Source organism: Apostichopus japonicus, chromosome 7, assembly GCF_037975245.1.
Source record: "Apostichopus japonicus isolate 1M-3 chromosome 7, ASM3797524v1, whole genome shotgun sequence".
In the NCBI taxonomy this organism is placed as follows: Eukaryota; Metazoa; Echinodermata; class Holothuroidea; order Aspidochirotida; family Stichopodidae; genus Apostichopus; species Apostichopus japonicus.
Window position 1 is genome coordinate 7416176 of NC_092567.1, and position 26692 is coordinate 7442867.

At 37.5% G+C, this 26692-nt stretch overlaps 1 protein-coding gene across 1 annotated transcript in view; it reads left to right on the forward strand.

Moving 5' to 3' along the window:
- The window catches only part of LOC139970061 (uncharacterized), a 126865-nt gene that overhangs the window by 628 nt on the left and 99545 nt on the right, over window positions 1–26692 (forward strand). Inside the window, exon 2 of the mRNA XM_071975693.1 lies at window positions 26490–26596. The gene's annotated coding sequence lies outside the window, so the exon portion shown is untranslated. The remainder of the gene's footprint in view (window positions 1–26489; window positions 26597–26692) is intronic.

Consider the following 26692-nt stretch of genomic DNA (forward strand, 5'->3'; position numbering starts at 1 on the left):
TACTAGTAGTATCGTCAATGCATACATTTCGCGCACACAACTACTATGTTACAAACTAGAGTCAAGTGAGCCGCACATTCAGCCGTACATTCGTGATTTAACCGTAAATAAACCCAATTGAAGTTAGCATGCACGTTCAGCACCAACTTGCTGAACGAGTATGCTAACTGTACCTTCCGTAGTGTGAGTTTACGATACTGTTTAATGAACATAATTGTCTAAACGGTTAGGTTAATTCCTTACCGTTGAATCCCACGTTGAGAAAGACGATGTAAGCAGCTTATCATTGTGACTTCAAAGGTTGTCTAGGTGTCACAAGGGAGTTGTTATGGAACTCCCTGCTTTACAAAGCCAATTAATATTACATCAGCGTTAATTTGTATTAACAAATGATACATTTGTGTTAACTATACAAAGGCCGGTCAAGGAGGTTCAGGGGAGATTATTTACCAATTTTAATTACTCAAAATCCAGTCACGTTTTGTAAGAGGAACATATGCATTGTTGGGAAGGTATTGAAGTGAGGTTTCTTAAAGAGTTTATAGTTCATTTGAAATTATTTGGATGAAATCTTGATAGCTCGATGAGTTCAAGACGTATTATTTTTTTTTGCAGTAAAGTATAATTTTATTTTTTAAATGTGTGGGATATGACTTATTGTTTGACATTCTGTTAAATTTTCATTCGTGAATAATAAGAATATATTACAGGCTACCAAACATCTCGAGTGATAAGTGCTGCTGTGCATGCACATCATCTCTGACACCTCAATTGTTGTAACTGGAACAAGGGTCTTATGAAAGGCTAATTTATATGCGCATAATTTAATACTTGTACAAACAAATACACAAAAATGAGAAACTAATTGCTTTGACTTCATAATTCACAAATCAATTCGTTCCCCTTCCATCAATCATAACCACTGCCCGGTTGTCAACCTCCCTCCTAATACCCCTTCTCTCATCAACTGAATCTCTCCCCATAGCAACATCAATATTCAATGATAAATCATATGATTATTGTAAATAGATTTTTTACTAATAGTCACAATACGACAGTGAAGTAGGAACATTTTCAACCAAACTTACCCTTATGTAGTACTCTGTACAATGCCCCCATCCACAACCCAGCATATACACAGTAAATATACCTATAATCACTAGTCCCTCCATCAAAGCTGCGACGTGTCCTGACCATACTTAAAGCCCCCTCACCCCACTCACTCTCCTTCTACTCCGGAAATGGTAAGCCTTGCAGTATAAAATGATATATAGCTTTCAGATCATATTCGACCCTTTAATGTTTGGCGATATCTCAAATTTATTAAAAATGAATTTTAGATATCAGAAAAAATTAAACATATCAAGTATTGAAAACATTTATGAGAGATCTTAAATTAATTCAGACATATTGTAGGGCTCCCGTTAGTTTGCTGACCCATTAGTTTTTCCTCCCCTTAAAACATTAATTTCGAAACCATAGGGAAGAAAAGTAACGCTTGTAGGGGAGGAAACTAACGTTTCTCATGAGACGAAAGAGACAAGGCTAATTGGCTAGGGGTTTTTGAAAGAGTTAAATTTAGGTAGTGAAGCAACTGTAGTAAATGTAATTTATGATTTTAATCAAAGAGATGTTAGTGAAAAAAATATTTCATATTTCACGGGACTCAGAAGCTGTGTGGGAAGAGATATTTGCAGTACTTGACGAAACTGTGTTCTAAAACGGCTAAGTGAGGAAAGTAACGCTTTTAGGGGATAAACCAAGGAAGGCATATAGGCTAGGCTATTTCGAAAGAGTAAAATCTGGTAGGTGTGGAAAGCATTGTTGAAGTCATTGGGAAGTTTTCTTTAATACCAGTGTCGGCAGCCCTCCATGTTATTGTATTTTTGCTCTGTAATTAGAACATGGCATAGATAGGAAGGATTTGGTGGGAAGGCTGTCAATAAATGTTTTAGTATATTAAGATAGGTGAGTTTAATAATAGTTTCTTTTCTCTTGAATAATGGTACAAGAATACAGTTTAGGATTCTTGTAGACAATACTTTAAAAGGTGAGTTTCCTTTTTACTTGCTTTCTTTTACTTGTTTTAGGCTTAGGGAGAAAAAACTGGAACGCATTAACAAAGGAACGTCCCTTTTACATACTTCATGTAACGCTTGTCAACAGTTCAGTCTGTTTCATGTTTTTTTTTGTGTGATTAATGTTAGTTTTTTGTTAGATATATAAACATGGTTGAGCGCACTTGGGAACTACCCCCAAGGCCCTGCCCATGCCCTCTTTTTTCCCCGTGGGGACAGGCGAGGAGTTAGTTCCTGAAAAAATGCCAGATCTGTCCAGCTGATTATGGCTATCTATTGTTGTTTTGTGTCCATGGTTCCGAACAGTCGCGAACATGACTTGAGGAGTCTCGCAGTCGTTTGGTCTCCTGTCTCAAACTCTTCCCAGAACTGCTGCACTCGAGACTGCAGTGTCCTGTGTGCCCGTTTTTTTTTTGTTGACCCTCCTCAGTGTTCCTTCCGACCTCAGCAACACTTGTACATTGTAACAAAGGTTTCAGCCCCTATGTGTAGAGTTGTAACAATATCATAAAACGGTACTTCCTTTCCAGCGATTTGGTTCAGGTAGCGACGCCATCCTAAAAAACAATGTGTAAATATAATTTCATGTGTAAATAAAAACAAAAGAGGAACTTCAATCATGACCAGTAATACAAGTGATATAGTATTTAATACAAAAAAGGATTGTTGAGACATACCTTCAATATCGTGTGAATGGCTCTCTTAATACACACGTCCAGGTGGATTCCATTTGGTAAGACCACTCCTTTTTTTGCTCCTCTCTGAGAATATCGAACTGAGGCCAAACTTGTTGTAGTGGTAGCATAGGTAATGCCATCATCAGTTTTCGAATATACGCTTGCACAGCTTCTGACGATGAATAAGCTTTCCTCAATCTCAATCTTGTATACCGCGATATAGAAAAATATGTAATATATTACGACGGATGTATAGATTAAATTTCATTATGTATAAATAAAATGCATTCTATTTTTTCTCTTGACTTGCCAAAACATATAAAAACAATTCACCTTTCCCCATACCACTTGACGCCAGTGAAACAGACAGCCTTCGATGGTGCCATCTGGAAAGACGGATTCAACTGCTCTCATACTTCGCAGCATCACAGGTCAAGACGAAACGGTTAACTCTGGGGTTAGAAGGAAGGGCTTCTTTTATACTGCCCTGAGTACAGCCCAATGGTCGTCCTTCCTCTTCCTCCTTGACACCATAACATATGCCAACGGCACCGGTTTTGCATAACTTGCGCTTCCATAAAACAGTGTGTACGGAGAACATTTGTGAATACGGCTTTCTGCAAACTTTGAATGTGCAATTTGCTAACCTGTAGAAAAATATAGGGATGAACCGGTTAATGTTTTCTGCCTCTGTTCAAACTAAGATTTAAATTTCAGTCAAATGAAAGAATGGTACCTGGTGAATGACGATGAAATAAATATGAAAGTGATGATTTCATAACTTAGCAACATTTTGCCAAAGAGGGAATCTGTAACTGTTCTGGCGTGGCAAACACCCTTCCTCGAACAATTGCCTTTTCCCTTCACAGCATGACGATCGCAATCATTTTATTTTTGTTGAGCAAGTTTCTGTAGTTTCTTTTACTCTTTTTATTTCAAATGATTGCAAGATCTATTACTTCTACTTTAGTTGCTTAACACGAGAAATGCGCGGCCATGTTCGTTACTTATTTAGACTTACTGACAAAGTTAATACAGACTTACTGTATAAAGTAAAAGTGAAGTTGTCATGCGCCGATCGTGACAGATTTACTGGAATGCGTCGGTATATATACAGGAGCGATGGAATCTGTATGGAAACATTGAAAGCCATTAATTATCAAAGAACCTCATTAAATATTTCCTTTGGCCTCAAGTATTGCTCCCATTGTCTGTAAGAATTACTTCAGTACAAAAGACATGGCACAAAATATTCTAGTAGCAACAAGACGATTATTTCTTTCGTTCTGTTACTCTTTTTAATTCCAATTGATTGCAAGATCTAATCATGCTACTTTATTTGCTTAACACGAGAAAGGAGAATGGTTGTTGCTCATTTATTCTTACTGACTAGTAAAACATACTTACTGTAGGAAGTTAACGTCAAGTTGTCATAAGCCGATCTTGAAAGATAAACTGGAATGCGTCGGTGAAGAAGCGAGGAAATCTGTGTGGAAAACGTTAGAAGACAACGTTTTGCACATTTACCAAGCCATAAACTATCAAAGAACCCCGTGAAATATTTCCTTTGGTAACTAGCAAACGGAAACATTTTAAGTCTGAAAAGGCGTTTATAAGCAATTATAAGTGGCAAGTATAAGTGGCAATTATAAGCAACATCAGCAGATCATTGATCTGAAATATGTGATAATATTTTGGTTACAAGTCTATGTGATCATATTTTGGTTAACAAATCTATGCTTTGCAGAATATTTTTACTTTCATCGAGAACACATCATATATGACCCACGGGTTGGAAAGATGACACTCACCCCAAAAACTGGTGGATGGTATAGTTGGATGTCTGCCAAACTCGTTCGTAGAAAAGCATGATAAGTCCCAACAATTAATTCATATAGGTCCGGAAACATGTGCAAAGCGTCGCTAAGCTCGTCGTTAAGGATAATAAATGTTTTCCATATACTGAAAGCGACAGTGTTTTAATCTCGTCATTGGTATAATATCTCTCACATTAACAATTTGGCACCAAGTCTGAATTTTTACAGTTCTGTGTTTCTTGGCAGTAATAGTATCTCGCGGAACATGTATACATGAAACTTTAAAACCGCTGCATATCGTAATTGTGAAGTGTTTGGTAGATTGAATTCCGTTCTGCTTGAATGTCAATGTTACTTTGCATTTCCTTCTCCAACAACAAAGTTCTGGCGTAAAGAAGGATATACAGACCACAGTCGTTTGGGGTTGGTTGGAGTGGCAATTTAAAAGAAAAAGTTGTTTCAACCGACCATCTCGTACAACGCCATGAATGTCCTTCCAACGCTGACCTCTCGTCAAGGAAACGAATGAAGCACTTCATTTCTCCACCAAGATTGTCGCCTCCAAGGGGGTCGAGATAATAAAGTGTTTGCGTAATTGCATTTGCAGCTAGTAGTACCCAGTGTACGCCGTTGCGATTAACGGGAAGGAGAATCCATCTACTTCCGATGAGTTTTTGTGCTTTGTACCATTTTCTAGCGATTTGGGAAATTGAAATTCGTGAACTCATTTGGAATGAATTGCAAAGGAACACGTTGAAATTCGTCACCTGTGTTTGCAGCAACTCTAAATAGCCATTGACTACGTTGTCATCTAACCACGAATTACGCAATAGTGATTCGTACAGATCCCGTCGGTCGTAGTTTTCAGTGTACTCCTTTTCTTCATCAATGATTATCGTCTGGGTTTCCAACAGTTTGCCCTCCACTACCTTTTTGTTTATTTCCCGTTTCCAGGATTTCTTGTCATTTTGGTTAAGGTTGGCCTTTTTGAGGGTTTTGCTGGTTCGAGGAGTTCCAATTAGGGTGTTTGACTTCCTTTTATTCATTTTATTTAAGTGAGACGGAGTGGAGTCCTCTGTTTTCCTTCCTCGTTCTCTGTCATATTCGAATGTAACTGTCTGTAGAATATTTTCTGCTGCCGTTTTGCAGTTTCCAATGGCCCCCTTGCTCGATCTTTTCTTCATATCATCTCTGGTTTTTTTCGACGTCCGACTCCATTTTTCTTCCACCAATGTTGTTGCTCGTTTTCCCACTTTCTTTTGCTTGCGCACCCTATACTGGAGAACAAACTTCCTTTGTTGTGCCTCGATAGCAGTGAGCATTCTTTGTAGTAATTCGTCCAAGCGAAATCGAAAGTTGGCCACCGTCGTCATTTTAAAAAAATTATTGTATGCTTCCATGTAGCCCTGTGTCGTTGGTGGGTTGCGGATAAAATATCTGGTAGTGTCGTAATTAGCCTTTTGATATTTTGTCGAGTGTCTGGTCAGGTCACCTAGAATGAGTTGTGACCAGATAGGAATGGTAGGCAAAACATATGTCAGCATTCTCTCTATCAGTTGGCTGCTTTTGAAATAGTTTGGTTTTGAGTTATCGTAACCAGCTGTCCTTTCCTCTTTCGACAGGGCTTCCTTCGCGTCGTTGTCTATGTTGTGACATAGTGTCTTGAAATTCGACGATTCCTGAACTAAAGCATCCTCTTCTGTGCATCTGCTTGTTTGAGTTTGCTTCAAAGGATTTATTTCTTCTCCCTCGTACTCGTTGTCAGTGACAACAATTTCATTCATTTCAGAGGAATCTCGACTGCGAAGTGTTGACAAGATTTCCTTCATGTGAAGTTGACAGATCGGTGAGTAGACTTCTGCTCGAAGGACAATGCAAATCGAATACATCAGTTTTCGAAAGTCTTGCAACACGCGAACTTCTGCGAGAAGACGAAACAAGCACATGCCAAACCACGAGTTTTCTTTCTTATAGTACTTACGGCAGTACTCTTTGCGGTCCTTCATGAAGTGGCAAAGGCCGCTGTGTACAACCATGCCGTTCAAGTCTTCGTCAGAAGCAACACCGCTCACGATTCTCCAGCTTCTCTCCAGGTATTGCTTCATCGTTTCTCCAGAGAAAACCTTAAGTGAAGATACCAACAATGGAAGGCTCCTATCGCTTGAGATTAAACAAGGGGTTGTTAGGTTTCTAAACCCGAATATGCTCTTCTCTCTGTATCTAAACAACTGAAGCCAGTTAGATATAGTTGGCTCAGACTGATTTGTTGAAATTAGCTCTGCTATGGGACATGGGGATGACTTCTCCCCCTCCTCTTGTCTCGTTGGATTTGGGAAAACAATAGCATAATACAGATATTCCTTGTTGCCATCTTTCCATGTCACTGAACCCGTGGCATCCCAGTGCAATGGCACTGTCTTTGCGAGCTCATGGAAGAGGCGAACCCCAGCGTCCGTAAATGAGACTACATAGCTCGGAGAGGCAGAAATCTGTCTGATGTAGTTGTTCAAACTATCTTGTTTTTTCAAAAGAAGACTTGTTAATAAATCTTTATCGCTCTGTAGTTGCCGTCTTCCCTCGTAGCTTATCTGCTTGAAAACAGAGCCATCGACACATACTCCGGTTAGGTTTCCGCTAGCCAATGTATGCTCGTCAAGCTTTCCGAGACGTTCCGTGTGCAAACGTGATGGGCAATGGCTTTTCCACAATTCATTTTGCAGCGTTTTCCGTTCATCGGCTCGCACGGGACGCTGTGAAGTCTCATCTGTTTCGTGTTTGACGCAGCCTGTATAAAACACCATGCATTTTAGGTTACTGGCCATCGAGAGTCTTGCCGAAACGGAACATGTCGGTCGTCGAGAGCAATATGCGTAAGCACTGAAAATGTCACCGGAAATTTTCCTGCTGCCCTTCTTGGAAACCCGGTGTCATTTGAACATCAAGGTACAGAATGGGTTTGATTGCCGGAGCCCTTTATAAAACACATTTACCCACTGTAAAGGTAATCGTGTACCCTTTTGCCTGCTTCTAAGGTTTTTCCAATCGTTTTCGTCAATCGAAAAAGAGGCATTAGTCGGAATGGACGCTTCGAAATATTTGTCATATACCTGGCAAACATTCAATGAGGAAAGCGTTTCCAGACTGATTGGGCCTTCCACAGACTCGTCGTCCTGGTCAACCGTCTTTTCAAGCTCTTCGGCGTTATCAGGTATCTTTACTTGCGGTTTTTCAGTAGTACCGTTGTCCGCAGTTTTACCTTCCGACAGTGGAACATTCTCCTCTTCCAACTTGGGTATTTCTTCATCGTCTTTCTCTGTGAACCATGTTATGGCACTGCTCTCAGGCGAAAGCTCATAGAAGAGAATAACGCCATTCACCGCTATGTCTGCGACCGCTTCCTCAAACGTAGATCTCTCTACGTCTTCGTCGTTATGACAGACCACTCCGTTGTTCCTAAACGTATATGTATAGTAATGACCGCTCCTGCAATCTACGCCTTGGTGTACGACCGCAGATACCAGTTTATAATGATATCCTGCGTAACATTCATCGGAAAAGTTCAATTGAAAGTCTGAAATTTCCAGCGATATTAAAGAAGTTACAGGAACTGTGCTCTTTCGTCCACCTGCTCTGGTACGATTTACGTTTAGAACAAGACATGGAGGTAGTTTGTGAATTTCATAACTGTATCCTTTCACCTGGTTCTGTTTACATTGATTGCACAATACCTCCTCTCGAACCTCGTCTTGAAATATAGCGCTAATATTTCTCTCAGCCTCTGTGTTGTCTGTGGTGATAGTCAGCATAGGAAGTGACTGCTGTCGTCCCTCTGAGTTGCCACAATTCAAACAAGATATTATTTCAGAAAGGAAAGTCGTTGTCACGAGTGGTGTATTGCTTTTGACATTTTCCCTTTGAATGGCATCACTAATGCAGCGTGCGAAAAAACTCACTGGCATCCTGCTGACTCGTAATATTGGTAAAAGGACCACGGACTTCTTAAGCAATCGTCTTTATCGCCTGCCTAACTATAACATCGCTTAAGGGTTCCGTTTTGTCCTCTTCTAATTCAAAAAGGAACCGCCTGATTTCGTCAGCAACTGTGCCAATCGTCGGGGAGGTGTTCTTCAATATCTGTCCAGCGTCTGTAACTTTAATAGCCTGGATGATAGCTGCAAACCAACATGAGTTACCAATATTACATATTCCACGACCTGTCAGCGGAAGACATCTGTTGCACGTAAAATTTGAGCGTTCTACATGGTCTGTGGTATCAGGAGAAGTGGATAATCCCACGCACCTGAAATGGTACCAATTGTCACAGATGTCGCACTGGAGGTAGGGACTGCCATCGTTCACTTCGCAACAGATGCAGAATCTCTCCTCAGATGGAGTCAGGTCGTGTGTATCATCGTTCGTCTCTTCTTCTGACTGGCTATCGTTACATATCCGGTTAGTAGCGGCGCTTTCGTCGCACCGTTCTGTTCCCTTAATTGACACGTCTTCTTTTGTTGATATTTCTTCTTTGTCAACCTTATACCACTTTTTGAGCATGCAATCTCTCACGTACTCTTTATACAGGTAAAAGCTCAGATGTGACAGAGTTTTCTTCTTGTGCGCATTCGTCTTCAGGAGTAGAACAGCAACATGATACCAAAGACTATCATGTCGACGGAAAGAATTAGCCGAGAGCGTTTGTTGCCATTTCGTCTGACGAACTGGGAAAAAAAAAAGTGTATGAAAAAGTGTAATAATGTATAATATATCATACAATATATAAGATAAACAGAAAATAAAATAAATATGTAACATATAATATAAAATATAGAATATGTAATATATAGAATATGTGTAACAAGCACACACACACGCATATGTATATATGTATGCGTGTGTATAGATATATATATATATATATATATATATATATATATATATATATATATATGTATATATATATATATATATATATATATATATATATATATATATATATATTTATCATACAAATCAGTACACATATTGTACATATTATGTACACGTACACTCTGGTCATCGCTGTTGGTACCTTATCACTTGTTCAACGGATGACGTATCATGAGCATGATTTTTTTTTTGGGGGGGGTCACCTTTTTCTCCTTTCATATTTATCAGTCTTACCTTCACCAATTATCTGTTTTTTATCTTAAACGTAATTCGCTAAAATGTTCGTGTATACTATGCCACGTGTCGCACAGTGAGAGTCTCTGCTACCGAGGCACATGGGCGTCAATCCGGGGGGGGGGGGGTGGGGGAGGAGACATGGGGATATGTCCCACACTTTTTGAGATGAACGGACGCAATATCAAATGTCCCCTATACTTGTACGCAAATCAATGACTCGTGTCCTGGAACAAAATTTACAAGTTTTATATCCGTCCCTATGTAAAACCCTTAAAGTCTATGAATGAGTCTGTGAATGGCGTCACGCGGCTTTGTACCGCATGCGCTGTCTAAACTGGCTTATTTGTCTATGCCACAAGCGCGCGATACGTGTCCGATCTCACACATACCATATGCATACAGTATCTGAGTGATATGCACACAACAAGTACGTATATGGCAAGCCATGTGGGATAAACACCGCATAATATATGAGCGTATTAATTGGAATTTATACGCGTATATATTATTAGCCAATCATATGGCTTAAATATATCCGCATATTAATTCGAATATATACACGTATTAATTCGAATATATACACGTATTAAATAGAATACATATGGGGATTAAATCCAATATAGACTATGCACGGATTAATTCGAATGTACACGAAAACACATTTCCGCTCTTGCTGTGTACATACATCAACGAAAATATTTTGGCGGGCTCCCGAGATCGCTTCAAACAGCGAAACTATACACATGTACACGCATGTATATTCCAATTAATACGCGTATATGTTCGAATTACTACGCGGATATATTATGTGGTGTTTGTCCCACATGGTTTGCCATATACGCATATAATAGTAAGTCCTTCGTTTCATATCCGCTTTTTGCGTTTTGTCGCCGTTTTTCACCCCTTTGAATGTCCATCGAGTTGTTTACACATATAAATAAAAAACAGCAAACTAAGATATCCAAGTTTTTCCCTGCCAACAGTGTTTATTGGCGAGTAATAAGGGACTCTGCAGACAATGAGTAGAGTGTCCTCCGACTAATTCCTCATTTAAAAATTAATCGCATACAGTCGCCAAAAATCCACTAGTTTCAATAGCTAACATTTATGAGCCGTTGCCTTAAAATAGATTCAATCCCTACAATTCGCAAATGTTGCGTCGGAATCACGTCGGCCTTACACAACGCACATATAAAAGATTGTGTTGTAGTACGTATTGGTATACTGGGTTGCTTAGGACGCCGGTAAAGTGAAAATTATTTACCTCATTATTGAATGAAGTTCACAGTATTTAAATATTCATATTATGGGCGTGGTCTATTGCGATTCTGGCGAAAAATATCTTCGAGTAAAACAACTTTGAAATTTGTAAATTGTTCGACTTTTAGTCCACCATTTGTAGTAAGATTTAAAAAGATAAGCTAGTTATGTATGTCGTTATGGCATCGTGGAGCCAATGAGCGTTTGAGAAAATATTGAATAAGACGCAAATATATAGCGGCTTTATTTAATTGTTACACGAAATGAGTTAACCAATGTGTGAATAATTCTAAAAACCAGTTCTTTTTGTTGTAGCTGCACGTTTAATGGAAGAGTTAATAAAAGGTTCACATTATTACGAGAAGTATGTGGAAAGTCCCCGGGACGTAGCCAGAAACTTGAAAGAGGTATTTTGCAACGTACTAACTGGGGCATAGGCCCCCAGTCCCTTTTACGGCCCCACTCCAGTTAGATCCCTTCTACCTCCCCACCCCCACCCTAGATACTTTAACCATACCAGCATGTTTAAACAATTGCGATGAATTCCTCATTACTGTTCTTGGGTGGCTTAAGAGGGACATAGGAGAGAGAAAACAGTGTCCCAAAATATGACAATTTTGGTAAGACTTTAGCTATGCCAACATGTTTAAAAACTTGAGATGAAATCTCATCACTATTCTACGGTGGCTTAATTGGGACATTTTTATCTGAAAATATTGACTTTATATCTAAATATGTTTACTTTTTATCTCAAAATGTTTGTATACTTTTTATCTGAATATTTATTCTGTAGTACACTACTAGTACAAGCACTATGACTGAGTGACGCAATGAGTTTTACCAATCTCTGCAAATACAAACACTATCAGATTTGGCCACTGTAATAAGAAGCCCAGATTGACTAGTAAAAACCCATTTCAACACGTGTTTGTAACATCATATATTCCGTAAATTAATTAATAAGTGTGAAATTTAACAGGCAGCATGCATCCTTGAGAAGCTCTAGAGAGGATGTGGAAAACAAAATTATTACGTACGACGTACGCATACTTCGTACATCCAAGGGCGGCGGAACCGGGGGGCACAGGGGGCACGTGCCCCCCCCACTTTTCCTCAGGGTTAAAAATGTGCCCTTTTTCTGCATAAAAATTGAGGTGTCTCAAGTTAGCAAGAGGCCAGGGGACCAGAATGAACACTCGGGAAGGGCCGTTTCCGGCCATCTGAGGGGTTTGTAAAACCAAAATTTTCTTGTACGCTCCGCGCCAACCGATGGTGGCGCTCCGCTCAGATAGTCGTGCATACAACTTTGCAAATCCTGGCTACGCCCCTGACTTTAAATGAATTTATGTGGGTCAAACTCAAAGCTATTTCGAATGGAAACAATTTGTTAATATATTAACAAGAAATAAACTCTAATCCGGAAAATTTTTACATTAGCAACTAACATGATTTCACCTCATTTGTCTCAATAGAAAACTTGTTCCTTGTTTCCCAATTTGCACATTGGATATTGCAGTGCTAGTATGCATATTTTCATTGGGGGGGGGGGGGGGCGTTGATGGAGTGATGTGTATACGCAAATAAGATAATACAATAAGAGTTATAAAGGGTACTAAATATCAGGCTACATCAAATAAGATAATACAATAAGAGTTATAAAGGGTACTAAATATCAGGCTACATCAGTCCAATCGAATTTCTGCAAAGTGCCCTTTGATGTCGGTGCCCCCCCCCCCCCCAGATTAAAAGTACTTCCGCCGCCCTTGCGTACATCCTTGTTAAGTTAGCAGTCAACATTTGAGATAAAAAGTAAAATCTTTCAGACATTTTGAGATAGAAAGACACAATTGTGAGATAAATGGTCACAATTTTTGGATAAGAAGTCATTATGAGATAAAAAGTCAAAATTGTGAAAAAACAAGTCACAATTTTGAGGTAAAGTGTCTAAATGTTGACTTTATATGTTAACATTTTGAAATTTGAGGACACTTTCCTTTCTTTCCTATATGTCTCTATTAAGCCACCGTACTATTCTATGTGCCTCGTATTGCTCCATTTCCCTAAGCATAGCAAAATAAACAGCATGGCTGACGGTACATTGTTGGGGCTGTAAGTAAAATCATGTCTGAGCTGTGTGAAAACTGTTAATGTCAACGTCATTTTGTGATTAAACTATTCTTCATATGCTTGGCGACACTCGTATCATGATATGGTCCCTTTTTGAGAAATTTCTTAAAAGGTCCCTGGCAGAATTTTGAAAGGGGCAGTTCTCACAAAGCATCACGTTTCTGGTCAGTGAGAATCTGCTAACTTTGACATCAATTTCTATAAATGACTGTCTCTTTCGACTAAACTGGAAGCATAGTATTGTTTGTGTACTAAAATAATTCAATATGAACCAGAGAATTAATAGATTTTTTTCGCTTCAAGCTATGAATTTAATTTCAATGCATTTAATTGTATAACTATGTAATTACAAGAGTTTTTCTTTAGGTGAAAAGGCATGATTCTGTTCGTTTATTCTCAATGAATAATTTTCAGGCCAATCTATAGCATGTCCACCTATACCTTTAAAAGGTTAATTTGCCATCGTCTGTCAATGAATGTTTTGGAAACGTTAATTCGTAATTGACAAAACATCCTGACGTTATGATTTTGATACAACCGAATCTAAGCTAAGCAGCAAAAATGACATCACTTGTATACTATAAATTATACCATAGGCGTACGGGACCAATTCAGTTTTGGGGGGGGGGCAGAAATTTTTGTGCCCGAAAGTTCTCATGACACTATCTAAGCGGAGCGCCACCATTGGTTGGCGCGTAGCGTACAAGAAAATTGTTGGCAAAAAATGCCTCTCAGATTGCCGGAAACGGCACTTCTGAGGCCTTGCAAGTTGCATCTAAACATTCTTTATTTTATAATCTCACATTTAGAAATTTACACTTCCCCAAAATTTTGGTAAATTAGAAGAAGAAAATATGGTAACATCACTTTGAAGGGGAAAAATGGGACAGTATATTTTTTAAGCTCTAATTTAGTTACCGTATTTATTATTTTAACACAAGTACTCAGCTACCTCCAGAAAAACACACATTGTTCAACGACACGTAGGCGGGATAATGTCGCTGTGTCGGGTGAGGCTTCAATTTGTCTCACAAAAAATTATAAAATATAACAAAGAATATGATAAACCTGTACTTCTAGGCTTGTAGGCACCCCCACCCATCCATGAAAAAGAAAATGTTTCTTATATACACTCATGTCGGGGATGTCCAGGTATACAATTGACTAGTTAGAAAAAAAAAATGATCGTGCAAAAAGCGTGATAGCCCAGATGAGCTGCGCTTACGGTGGTGTTACACGGAGATATTCGGGCATCATGATGCTAAATAAAGACAATCATGGAATTGTCAGGCAAAAATTTGAAAAGATTCGGGCAAGCTACTCCATATATATATATATATATATATATATATATATATATATATATATATATATATATATATATATATATATATATATATATGGAGTAGCTTGCCCGAATCTTTTCAAATTTTTGCCTGACAATTCCATGAAAATCGTTACGATTTTCATTTATATATATTCATTTGCCTTTGTCGTTTACCTCCATTGCATATATATATATATATATATATATATATATATATATATATATATATATATATATATATATATATATATATATATATATATATATATATATATATATATATAAATATATATATATATATATATATATATATATATATATATATATATATATATATATATATATATATATATATATATAAATATATATATTTTTTTTCCTCCTCTTAGGCTGCCCAAATTTTTCAGGACTTTGCCCGAATTTCTTGTCCTCTGGAATGTATATATATATATATATATATATATATATATATATATATATATATATATATATATATATATATATATATATATATATATAAATGAAAATCTTTACGATTTTCATTGATATATATTCATTTGCCTTTGTCGTTTACCTCCATTGCATATATATATATATATATATATATATATATATATATATATATATATATATATATATATATATATATATATATATATATATATATATATATAATATATATATTTTTTTCCTCCTCTTAGGCTGCCCAAATTTTTCAGGACTTTTGCCCGAATTTCTTGTCCTCTGGAAATTTGGGGGGGGGGCAGTTTTTTTACGCCTATGAATTAAACGCTCTAAGGAATCCTGGTTTAGTTTTTTGTGCAAGTAATATACCATAGAAGCTCTAATATTTGCAAACAACTTGCGGAATATCAACCAATCAAATCACGGGCCGGGTACATCCTGCGACAGCCTTATTCGAAATAAATATATAAATATAATAAATATACTAACTGTATATCTGCTATAGCAGTAGTAGCCTGCGGCACCCTTTCAACCTAGCCTCGAAACAAATGATGGCTAGCCGCTAGAACCTTCAATTATTACTTGAAATTGCATAATGGGTATTTGTATAAGCAGTACCAACCTTTAGCAATGCAGCGTAGGACTTCTTCTTCCGAAAACTTGTACTTTTTCGAAAATGGCATGGTCTCACAAAGTGTAGCCGCTCATATGAAACGGAAGCGAATAACAGTGCACTTCTCCAACTGGTCGAATTCAATTAATTTACAAATCCTAAACCCTTGTTACGTTGAACAGTCGATCTAGCGATATGTAGCCAAAACAACCCTTAAGAGGAATTCTAGTGATGGCTTCCGAATACCTGGTGCACACACGTTTTAATGTTCAACGAATAAAGTGACCCCGTTTACAGCCAAAACGTGCCACCCCTCCCCCCCCCCCATCACCCACTAAACAGGAAGTCGAATCTGTTTACTGTCATAAACTGATAAATATATACTAATTGGCAAATTCATCAAACTTGGACGACAGTGGCGGTATAGAACGCCTTTGCGGTCATCAGTTGGTTAACTTTTCCTTTCTCGGTGTCAGCTTTATCTTAACATTAAGAATTTAAACCTCTACACAAAGCCACAATTCAACGATTGCGTCATAGTGAAAGGTTTTACTTACATTTCTTCGTAAATGATAGATTATGTCACTCACCAATCAGCATATGGGCGGCCATGACCGCAAAAGCGAAACAAGAGGCAAAGAAGCATGTATAAAAACACAAACTAAGTATACATAAACAATATAATATGAAATGCACATACATTGAAAATATATGTCAATTCACAAGCAAACATATGCTTTTACCAAAGATGTTAAACACCAAGATGATATATATTTAAAATCACATATCAAACTTACATTTAATCCCAAAATAAAAAATAAAAAATATTTTAAACACGACGAAATAGGCTATATTTGCAAACATGATGACATATTCAAGCAAGCCCCGAAGTGAATCCTAATTTCCAACTAAACGTGACTAGACACTCAACGGATTTGATCTGAATTGGCTGCATGGAATGTGTCAGAGACCGTTTAATAATGGCATCAATCACATCTTGAACTTATCTTTGAATCATTTCAGCCTTACATATGGAAATAGACATGGGAAAACGGGAGCCTTCAACAAGTGTAAATGCAACTGCATTTGTATAGCAGTGTAGCGATATACGCATATCAAGTATACAGTTAAAGTGAAGTCGTATCACAGAGCCGATTATACGGGTGGTGGGATAACGTCGGCCCCCCTGCCCAGACACCAATCCAGTTGGCACAAAGAAAACATGAGAGAAGAGATGGGAAGAAATACTAGAAAACAGGAATGAGAGGATAGGAAATAGAAAGACGGAAACTAAATAGTTAAACTGTCGAAAAATATTTTATTTCGGTGTATGTGTAAAGTTAAGCTATAATTTGAAATCTCGTGTGAATATTTTGGAGAAAGGGGTATTTGATGACGTCATATATCCTTGTGTGGGCATCGGATCACTCCAATCTTTACATGAGGGTATAGATAAAGAGTAGTTCTACAATATATATGAATTTGAAGGATTTTCTATGAGGCCAATTGCAGATATAAAGTCAGCCGCACATTCGATTTATGCGTAAAGTTAAGCATTTTGAAATCTCGTGTGAATATGTTTGAGGAAGGGGTATTTGATGACGCCATATATCCTTGTGTGGGCATCGGATCACTCCAATCTTTACATGAGGGTATAGATGAAGAGTAGTTCTACAATCTATATGAATTTGAAGGATTTTCTATGAGGCCAATTGCAGATATGAACTCAGCCGCACATTCGATTTATGTGTAAAGTTAAGCCTTAATTTGAACACCCAATATTTTTAAGGAAGGGGTATTTGATGACGTCATATATCCTTGTGTGGGCATCGGATCACTCCAATCTTTACACGAGGGTATAGATGAAGAGTAGTTCTACAATATATATGAATTTGAATGATTTTCTATGAGGCCAATTGCAGATATAAAGTCAGCCGCACATTCGATTTATGTGTAAAGTTAAGCCTTAATTTGAACACCCAATATTTTTGAGGAAGGGGTATTTGATGACGTCATATATCCTTGTCTGGGCATCGGATCACTCCAATCTTTACACGAGGGTGTAAATGAAGAGTAGTTCTACAATATATATGAATTTGAATGATTTTCTATGAGGCCAATTGCAGATATAAACTCAGCCGCACATTCGATTTATGTGTAAAGTTAAGCCTTAATTTGAACACCCAATATTTTTGAGGAAGGGGTATTTGATGACGTCATATATCCTTGTGTGGGCATCGGATCACTCCAATCTTTACATGAGGGTATAGATGAAGAGTAGTTCTATAATATATATGAATTTGAAGGATTTTCTATGAGGCCAATTGCAGATATAAAGTCAGCCGCACATTCGATTTATGTGTAAAGTTGAGCCTTAATTTGAACACCCAATATTTTTGAGGAAGGGGTATTTGATGACGTCATATATCCTTGTGTGGGCATCGGATCACTCCAATCGTTACATGAGGGTATAGATGAAGAGTAGTTCTACAATATATATGAATTTGAAGGTTTTTCTATGAGGCCAATTGCAGATATAAACTCAGCCGCACATTCGATTTATGTGTAAAGTTAAGCCTTTATTTGAACACCCAATATTTTTGAGGAAGGGGTATTTGATGACGTCATATATCCTTGTGTGGGCATCGGATCACTCCAATCTTTACATGAGGGTGTAGATGAAGAGTGGTTCTACAACATATATGAATTTGAAGGATTTTCTATGAGGCCAATTGCAGATATAAACTCAGCCGCACATTCGATTTATGTGTAAAGTTAAGCCTTAATTTGAACACCCAATATTTTTAAGGAAGGGGTATTTGATGACGTCATATATCCTTGTGTGGGCATCGGATCACTCCAATCTTAACATGAGGGTATAGATGAAGAGTAGTTCTACAATATATATGAATTTGAAGGATTTTCTATGAGGCCAATTGCAGATATAAAGTCAGTCGCACATTCGATTTATGCGTAAAGTTAAGCATTTTGAAATCTCGTGTGAATATGTTTGAGGAAGGGGTATTTGATGACGCCATATATCCTTGTGTGGGCATCGGATCACTCCAATCTTTACATGAGGGTATAGATGAAGAGTAGTTCTATAATATATATGAATTTGAAGGATTTTCTATGAGGCCAATTGCAGATATAAACTCAGCCGCACATTCGATTTATGCGTAAAGTTAAGCATTTTGAAATCTCGTGTTAATATGTTTGAGGAAGGGTTATTTGATGACGTCATATATCCTTGTGTGGGCATCGGATCACTCCAATCTTAACATGAGGGTGTAGATGAAGAGTGGTTCTACAACATATATGAATTTTAATGATTTTCTATGTGGCCAATTGCAGATATAATCTCAGCCGCACATTCGATTTATGCGTAAAGTTAAGCATTTTGAAATCTCGTGTTAATATGTTTGAGGAAGGGGTATTTGATGACGTCATATATCCTTGTGTGGGCATCGGATCACTCCAATCTTTACATGAGGGTGTAGATGAAGAGTAGTTCTACAACATATATGAATTTGAAGGATTTTCTATGAGGCCAATTGCAGATATAAACTCAGCCGCACATTCGATTTATGTGTAAAGTTAAGCCTTAATTTGAACACCCAATATTTTTAAGGAAGGGGTATTTGATGACGTCATATATCCTTGTGTGGGCATCGGATCACTCCAATCTTAACATGAGGGTATAGATGAAGAGTAGTTCTACAATATATATGAATTTGAAGGATTTTCTATGAGGCCAATTGCAGATATAAAGTCAGCCGCACATTCGATTTATGCGTAAAGTTAAGCATTTTGAAATCTCGTGTGAATATGTTTGAGGAAGGGGTATTTGATGACGCCATATATCCTTGTGTGGGCATCGGATCACTCCAATCTTTACATGAGGGTATAGATGAAGAGTAGTTCTATAATATATATGAATTTGAAGGATTTTCTATGAGGCCAATTGCAGATATAAACTCAGCCGCACATTCGATTTATGCGTAAAGTTAAGCATTTTGAAATCTCGTGTTAATATGTTTGAGGAAGGGGTATTTGATGACGTCATATATCCTTGTGTGGGCATCGGATCACTCCAATCTTAACATGAGGGTATGGATGAAGAGTAGTTCTACAAAATATATGAATTTGAAGGATTTTGTATGAGGCCAATTGCAGATATAAACTCAGCCGCACATTCGATTTATGTGTAAAGTTATAAGCCTTAATTTGAACACCCAATATTTTTGAGGAAGGGGTATTTGATGACGTCATATATCCTTGTGTGGGCATCGGATCACTCCAATCTTTACATGAGGGTATAGATGAAGAGTAGTTCTACAACATAAATGAATTTGAATGATTTTCTATGAGGCCAATTGCAGATATAAAGTCAGCCGCACATTCGATTTATGTGTAAAGTTAAGCCTTAATTTGAACACCCAATATTTTTGAGAAAGGGGTATTTGATGACGTCATATATCCTTGTGTGGGCATCGGATCACTCCAATCTTTACATGAGGGTGTAGATGAAGAGTGGTTCTACAACATATATGAATTTGAATGATTTTCTATGAGGCCAATTGCAGATATAAAGTCAGCCGCACATTCGATTTATGTGTAAAGTTAAGCCTTAATTTGAACACCCAATATTTTTAAGGAAGGGGTATTTGATGACGTCATATATCCTTGTGTGGGCATCGGATCACTCCAATCTTTACATGAGGGTGTAGATGAAGAGTGGTTCTACAATCTATATGAATTTGAAGGATTTTCTATTAGGCCAATTGCAGATATAAAGTCAGCCGCACATTCGATTTATGTGTAAAGTTAAGCCTTAATTTGAACACCCAATATTTTTGAGGAAGGGGTATTTGATGACGTCATATATCCTTGTGTGGGCATCGGATCACTCCAATCTTTACATGAGGGTATAGATGAAGAGTAGTTCTACAACATATATGAATTTGAATGATTTTCTATGAGGCCAATTGCAGATATAAAGTCAGCCGCACATTCGATTTATGCGTAAAGTTAAGCATTTTGAAATCTCGTGTTAATATGTTTGAGGAAGGGGTATTTGATGACGTCATATATTCTTGTGTGGGCATCGGATCACTCCAATCTTTACATGAGGGTATAGATGAAGAGTAGTTCTACAAAATATATGAATTTGAAGGATTTTGTATGAGGCCAATTGCAGATATAAACTCAGCCGCACATTCGATTTATGTGTAAAGTTAAGCCTTAATTTGAACACCCAATATTTTTGAGGAAGGGGTATTTGATGACGTCATATATCCTTGTGTGGGCATTGGATCACTCCAATCTTTACATGAGGGTATAGATGAAGAGTAGTTCTACAAAATATATGAATTTGAAGGATTTTGTATGAGGCCAAAAACAGATATAAACTCAGCCGCACATTCGATTTATGTGTAAAGTTAAGCCTTAATTTGAACACCCAATATTTTTGAGGAAGGGGTATTTGATGACGTCATATATCCTTGTGTGGGCATCGGATCACTCCAATCTTTACATGAGGGTATAGATGAAGAGTAGTTCTACAATATATATGAATTTGAATGATTTTCTATGAGGCCAATTGCAGATATAAACTCAGCCGCACATTCGATTTATGCGTAAAGTTAAGCATTTTGAAATCTCGTGTTAATATGTTTGAGGAAGGGGTATTTGATGACGTCATATATCCTTGTGTGGGCATCGGATCACTCCAATCTTAACATGAGGGTATAGATGAAGAGTAGTTCTACAATATATATGAATTTGAATGATTTTCTATGAGGCCAATTGCAGATATAAACTCAGCCGCACATTCGATTTATGCGTAAAGTTAAGCATTTTGAAATCTCGTGTTAATATGTTTGAGGAAGGGGTATTCGATGACGTCATATATCCTTGTGTGGGCATCGGATCACTCCAATCTTTACATGAGGGTATAGATGAAGAGTAGTTCTACAATATATATGAATTTGAATGGTTTTCTATGAGGCCAATTGTAGATATAAACTCAGCCGCACATTCGATGTATGCGTAAAGTTAAGCATTTTGAAATCTCGTGTTAATATGTTTGAGGAAGGGGTATTTGATGACGTCATATATCCTTGTGTGGGCATCGGATCACTCCAATCTTAACATGGGGGTATAGATAAAGAGTAGTTCTACAATCTATATGAATTTGAATGATTTTCTATGAGGCCAATTGCAGATATAAACTCAGCCGCACATTCGATTTATGTGTAAAGTTAAGCCTTAATTTGAACACCCAATATTTTTGAGGAAGGGGTATTTGATGACGTCATATATCCTTGTGTGGGCATCGGATCACTCCAATCTTAACATGAGGGTGTAGATGAAGAGTAGTTCTACAATCTATATGAATTTGAATGATTTTCTATGAGGCCAATTGCAGATATAAACTCAGCCGCACATTCGATTTATGTGTAAAGTTAAGCCTTAATTTGAACACCCAATATTTTTGAGAAAGGGGTATTTGATGACGTCATATATCCTTGTGTGGGCATCGGATCACTCCAATCTTTACATGAGGGTATAGATGAAGAGTATTTCTATAATATATATGAATTTGAATGATTTTCTATGAGGCCAATTGCAGATATAGACTCAGCCGCACATCCGATGTTTACTTTGAAATCAGTCGTAAATTGTTTTGGGGAAGGGGTATATGATGACGTCATATATCCTTTTTTGGCCGTGGATCATTCCAATCTTCACATGAGGGTCTGAGTAAAAGTAGTTCTACAACATATAGTAATTTGAGTATAAACTTTTGTAAAGCTGATGATACTTATCATTCCATATATTTTTTATTATTTTTTCATCAATTATGGTTACGTCTCTCCTTTAGTCATGGTGGTATAGAAAACTACAAGGGTATTACGACAAAACATATACATGCACTCACTCGCTCAATTTTGATCTGTGAAAAAAAAGTCTATATTTACATCAGTCTCCTTTTCGACGCACACGTTGACCCGTCCTCACATTCATTTTACGTTAAATAAAGATTCAGAATGGACGCCTTGCCCTCACAAAATTGAAATGATATGGGGATTAATTTATGATCTGTATATGTTTCATGTTTCCCTTAGGTGCACGTTTGTCCTCGAAAAGCGTCCAACGGTGATTTTTCTTTACATCACGAAGCTAATATAGTTTGAGCCTGAAAAGAGGGAAAAATCAAATTGCCAAGTTATTTTAAATTGAGATAATTTTTATTATTAATATTAAATGTAAAACTAATGTGCCTGTTGTCAGACTTATGATGAATAATGGCCATTACAAGACACCGTATTGCGTTTCGCTAGCCTGTCTAGTTGCACATTTCGAGTATGCACACTCTAACTTCAACAATTGCTGTCACCTCTCATCGTTTGAAAACGCGGCTGAAAGTGCGGCTCACTTTACTGTGGTATGTTACAATGTAACTTCCAAATTTAAGTGACACTGATACAGTGATAGCAATGCAGTGATGATATTGCCCAGTACCATAAAATAAGACATAATTAGTGAAGTTGTAGTAGCAGTGGGCTGAATTCAATAGTTATGCTGCAGATAATGACCCCATCACTGATGGCACTAGCCCTTCCATTAATTTCCTAACTTGTTTCTGTGTCAGTTTCCTCCCCTAAAAAACATTACTTTCCGCCCCTAAATCTTAAGTTTTAGGGGAGGAAACTAACGTTTTTCAGGGGAGGAAACAAACATTTCTCAGGAGCGGAATGAGGGAAGGCATATTGGCTAGACTAAGTGGAAAGAGTTAAATTAGGTAGTGAAAGAACTGAAGTAAATATTTATGTGATTTAGGAGATTTTAGTGAAAGAAGATAACATATTTTCAAGGGACTAATTGGGGGCAATGTGTCAAGAATTTTTTTTGGTAATGAAAGAATATCTAGTAACTGATTAAGGGAGGAAAGTATTGTTTTTAGGGGAGGAACCGAGGAAGGCATATCTAGGCTGTGGTAAGAGTAAAAGCTGGTAGGTATGGAATGCATTGTTGAAAGTATTAAGGCCTAGGTGGTTTGGTCTGAGTTCTATCAATATCAGCTTGGTAGGCCTGCATATTATTGATATTTTTCCCTGTAATTAGAATTTGGCATAGGAAGAATTTTGTGGAAGGCTGTGATTAGATGGTTTAGTATTTTTTTCTGATAAACTTGAGTATTAAAATAGTTTCCAGTCACTTGAACAATGGTACAAGAATTTAGGGATTCTTGTACACAATACTTATCATTAAGCAAATGCTTGGAGTGGAAAATAAAAAGGTGAGTTTCTTTTTCTTACTAGCATTCCTTGTGTTTAAGGCATAGGAAGAAGAAACCTGGAACACATTAACAAGGAAAAGCTAAATCATTGTTTTCCCCATGAGGACAGACGAGGAGTAAGTTTCTGAAAAATGCCAGATCTGTCCAGCTGACTATGGCTGTCTAAAATGTTGTTCTGTGTCCATGTTCAGAACTGCAGGCATTGAGGAGTCTTGCATTCGCTCCCAACCTTTATCAAACCCTTCCCAGTACTGCTGCACTCGAGACTGCATTGTCCTGTGCCTGTTTTGGACCCTCCTCAGTTTCCTTCTGACCAGCAACAAAGGTTGCTTCTCTGTGTACCGTTGTAACAGTTTCATAAAATGGTACCTTCTTTTCTGTGATTTGGTTCAGGTAGCAGTGTTATCCTGAAATCCAATGTGTTAATTCATGTGTACATAAAAGACAATGAGAAACTACCATCATGACCAGTAATAGAAGTGATATATTAATTTCAAAAACATGATTGATGAGACATACCTTCAAAATCTTTGTTGGTGCGGATGGTTCCATCCCACAATGATTATCATACACCTTTAAAACAGAAACTCAATTTATCTTCTCATTACCACATTGAATGTCACGCATGTAAATTAACCCATGTTCACATGTCCTATGCACACAATCAAGCCTTTTCACAAGCACTTTATATGTTCCGATCACAGGACAGTTACACAAATAAGGTATATACCAAGTCACATTTCCTAGATTCCTTCATACATTACTGACACAAGTTTCTTCAGCTTACTATACAAACAAAATATGCGGTCAGAACCTCCCTTGAAAAAAAGTAAGTTAGTCTCCTTAACCGAACGCGTTATCTTTCCTCCTTTAACGTGACTTTTCCCCTTTTCTCAACATTTATTCCACCTACTACAGTATGTCATCTATTCTTTCCAAATTTTAGTTTTCTCCCCTGATGCTGATGGGGGATTTCATGCTTATATTGAGTACCAGACAGATATAACATACTGAAAGCCCATGCCTGTTTTTAAGTGACATCCATTAAAGGAACATGTTAGTGATAAATGGGATCCAGTCCTTCCGGTCATATCATTTTTGGTTCCTTGCGTTTTGCCAAGCAAGGAGCCTATGCATTCGACTCGGCGTGTGTGTGTGTGTGTATGTGACGCTTGACTTGTGTACATGATATCTCAATAAGGAAATGATGTACAGATCATGACCAAACTTGGTGGGTGGATAGCCCATAGTGAGAGAAAGAACCAAATGTCCATCGATGTTGGAAGTTACGCTATTGTAATCCAATAGTCGACCTGCATTTGGGCGACCTTTGACCTCAGGTTGACCTCCATTGACCTGTATTAGTTTCTTTTAAGTTGACTATTTGAATTTTTGTGGCCATATTCCGATCTAAATTGTACATAAATGACTCCTCTGCAACCTTTGTGTGCAAAGTTATTAGAGATCAAGGTTTCATTTGGTTTCGTTAAAATTCTTAATAAGAACATTTACAGTAGGATGATTCTGTGAGTTCTGTAAAAAAAAGCCAACTCTTGCTCCTATCAGTCACCTGGTCCTCAACAGGTTCTCAAAAGGACCAACAGTTGATTTGTGATATATTTTGGCAATAATATTGTGTGTGTACAGTACATCGGACCACGTAACAATGTTAGAACAGTGCTGCTTCCTTGTAAATATTCCTTACAAGCAAGGAACCATATATTCCCCGTAGTGCCCTTGGGCTCCTGTTTGTCTTTCAATCGCCCTAAGCCTTGTCCTGTGATGAATGTTAGTTTCTGCGATAGAGTGGTTGAAATGTTGGCCCGTCCTGCCAGAAAATTTAAGTCTAACACTGACTTATGTCGAGAAGTGACGTCAGTGCGGCACATTAGAATCGATCAGATTTCACTCTTAGCTTGGCCATGAGACAGTACACAGGAATGTGAACAGACTGTGCGTATAGATGTGCACACAAAAGATCTCAGTCTAAGCTTGGCCTTGATACAGTACACTGGAATGTGTACAGACTTTGCGTATGGCTGTGATTCCAAAACTTTGTTATTTCAGAACAACATAATTATGAAGAAAACCTAGTTAGGGAATTCTAGAATGTTTTACATCTTCAAACGATTGCTAACTTTTAACTTCACTGGGAATTTTTCATCTCAATTGCTATTCTACTCTCAGAAATGTTACCTTTCCTCGCTACAATGTACAGTAGCTTTCCAATGATAGTGTCTCTGCAGCTCCTGAAACGATGTGTCGCGATGACGTTACAGTCGCCCATCGGTCTCCACTGTTCAAAATATATTAGTTGAAGTTGGCATGACGTTAACATTTCCTTTCTCCTGTATCATAAGATAGAAAATCCCCGAACTACAGTTGGACTGTCACTATGAAAAAAAAAAAAATACTGTATGGAGTTTTTTTACATACCCAATAGGCTGCCAAAAAATTCCTTAAAGGAAAACATACGTTGTACAGTATGCGTACATTTGGTATTGGGAATGTTTCTGTACTAAATTCGTTTTTTCTATGATCACCGTCATGATGATTTTAGGCAAGTGTACTGAACATGGAATTGCACAAGGTCTTCTTTAAACGGCACACAATGAAAGAAACTGTCTATATTGTTGAAGTTTTTTTTTTTACACAAGGCTATTTACGGGAATTTTCTGAACAAATTGACAGCTGGACAAACCTGCAGATGAACTCATAACTACACAATCAAGGACTATCTAGATGAAGACATGAAGGGCAACTCGTAAGTCAGTTTCAGACCATTTACTTTTCTCTTTAGGTTCCACAAAATGGCAGTTTAACATAAGATTAACCATTTTTGTATTCTTTAACTCTCTTG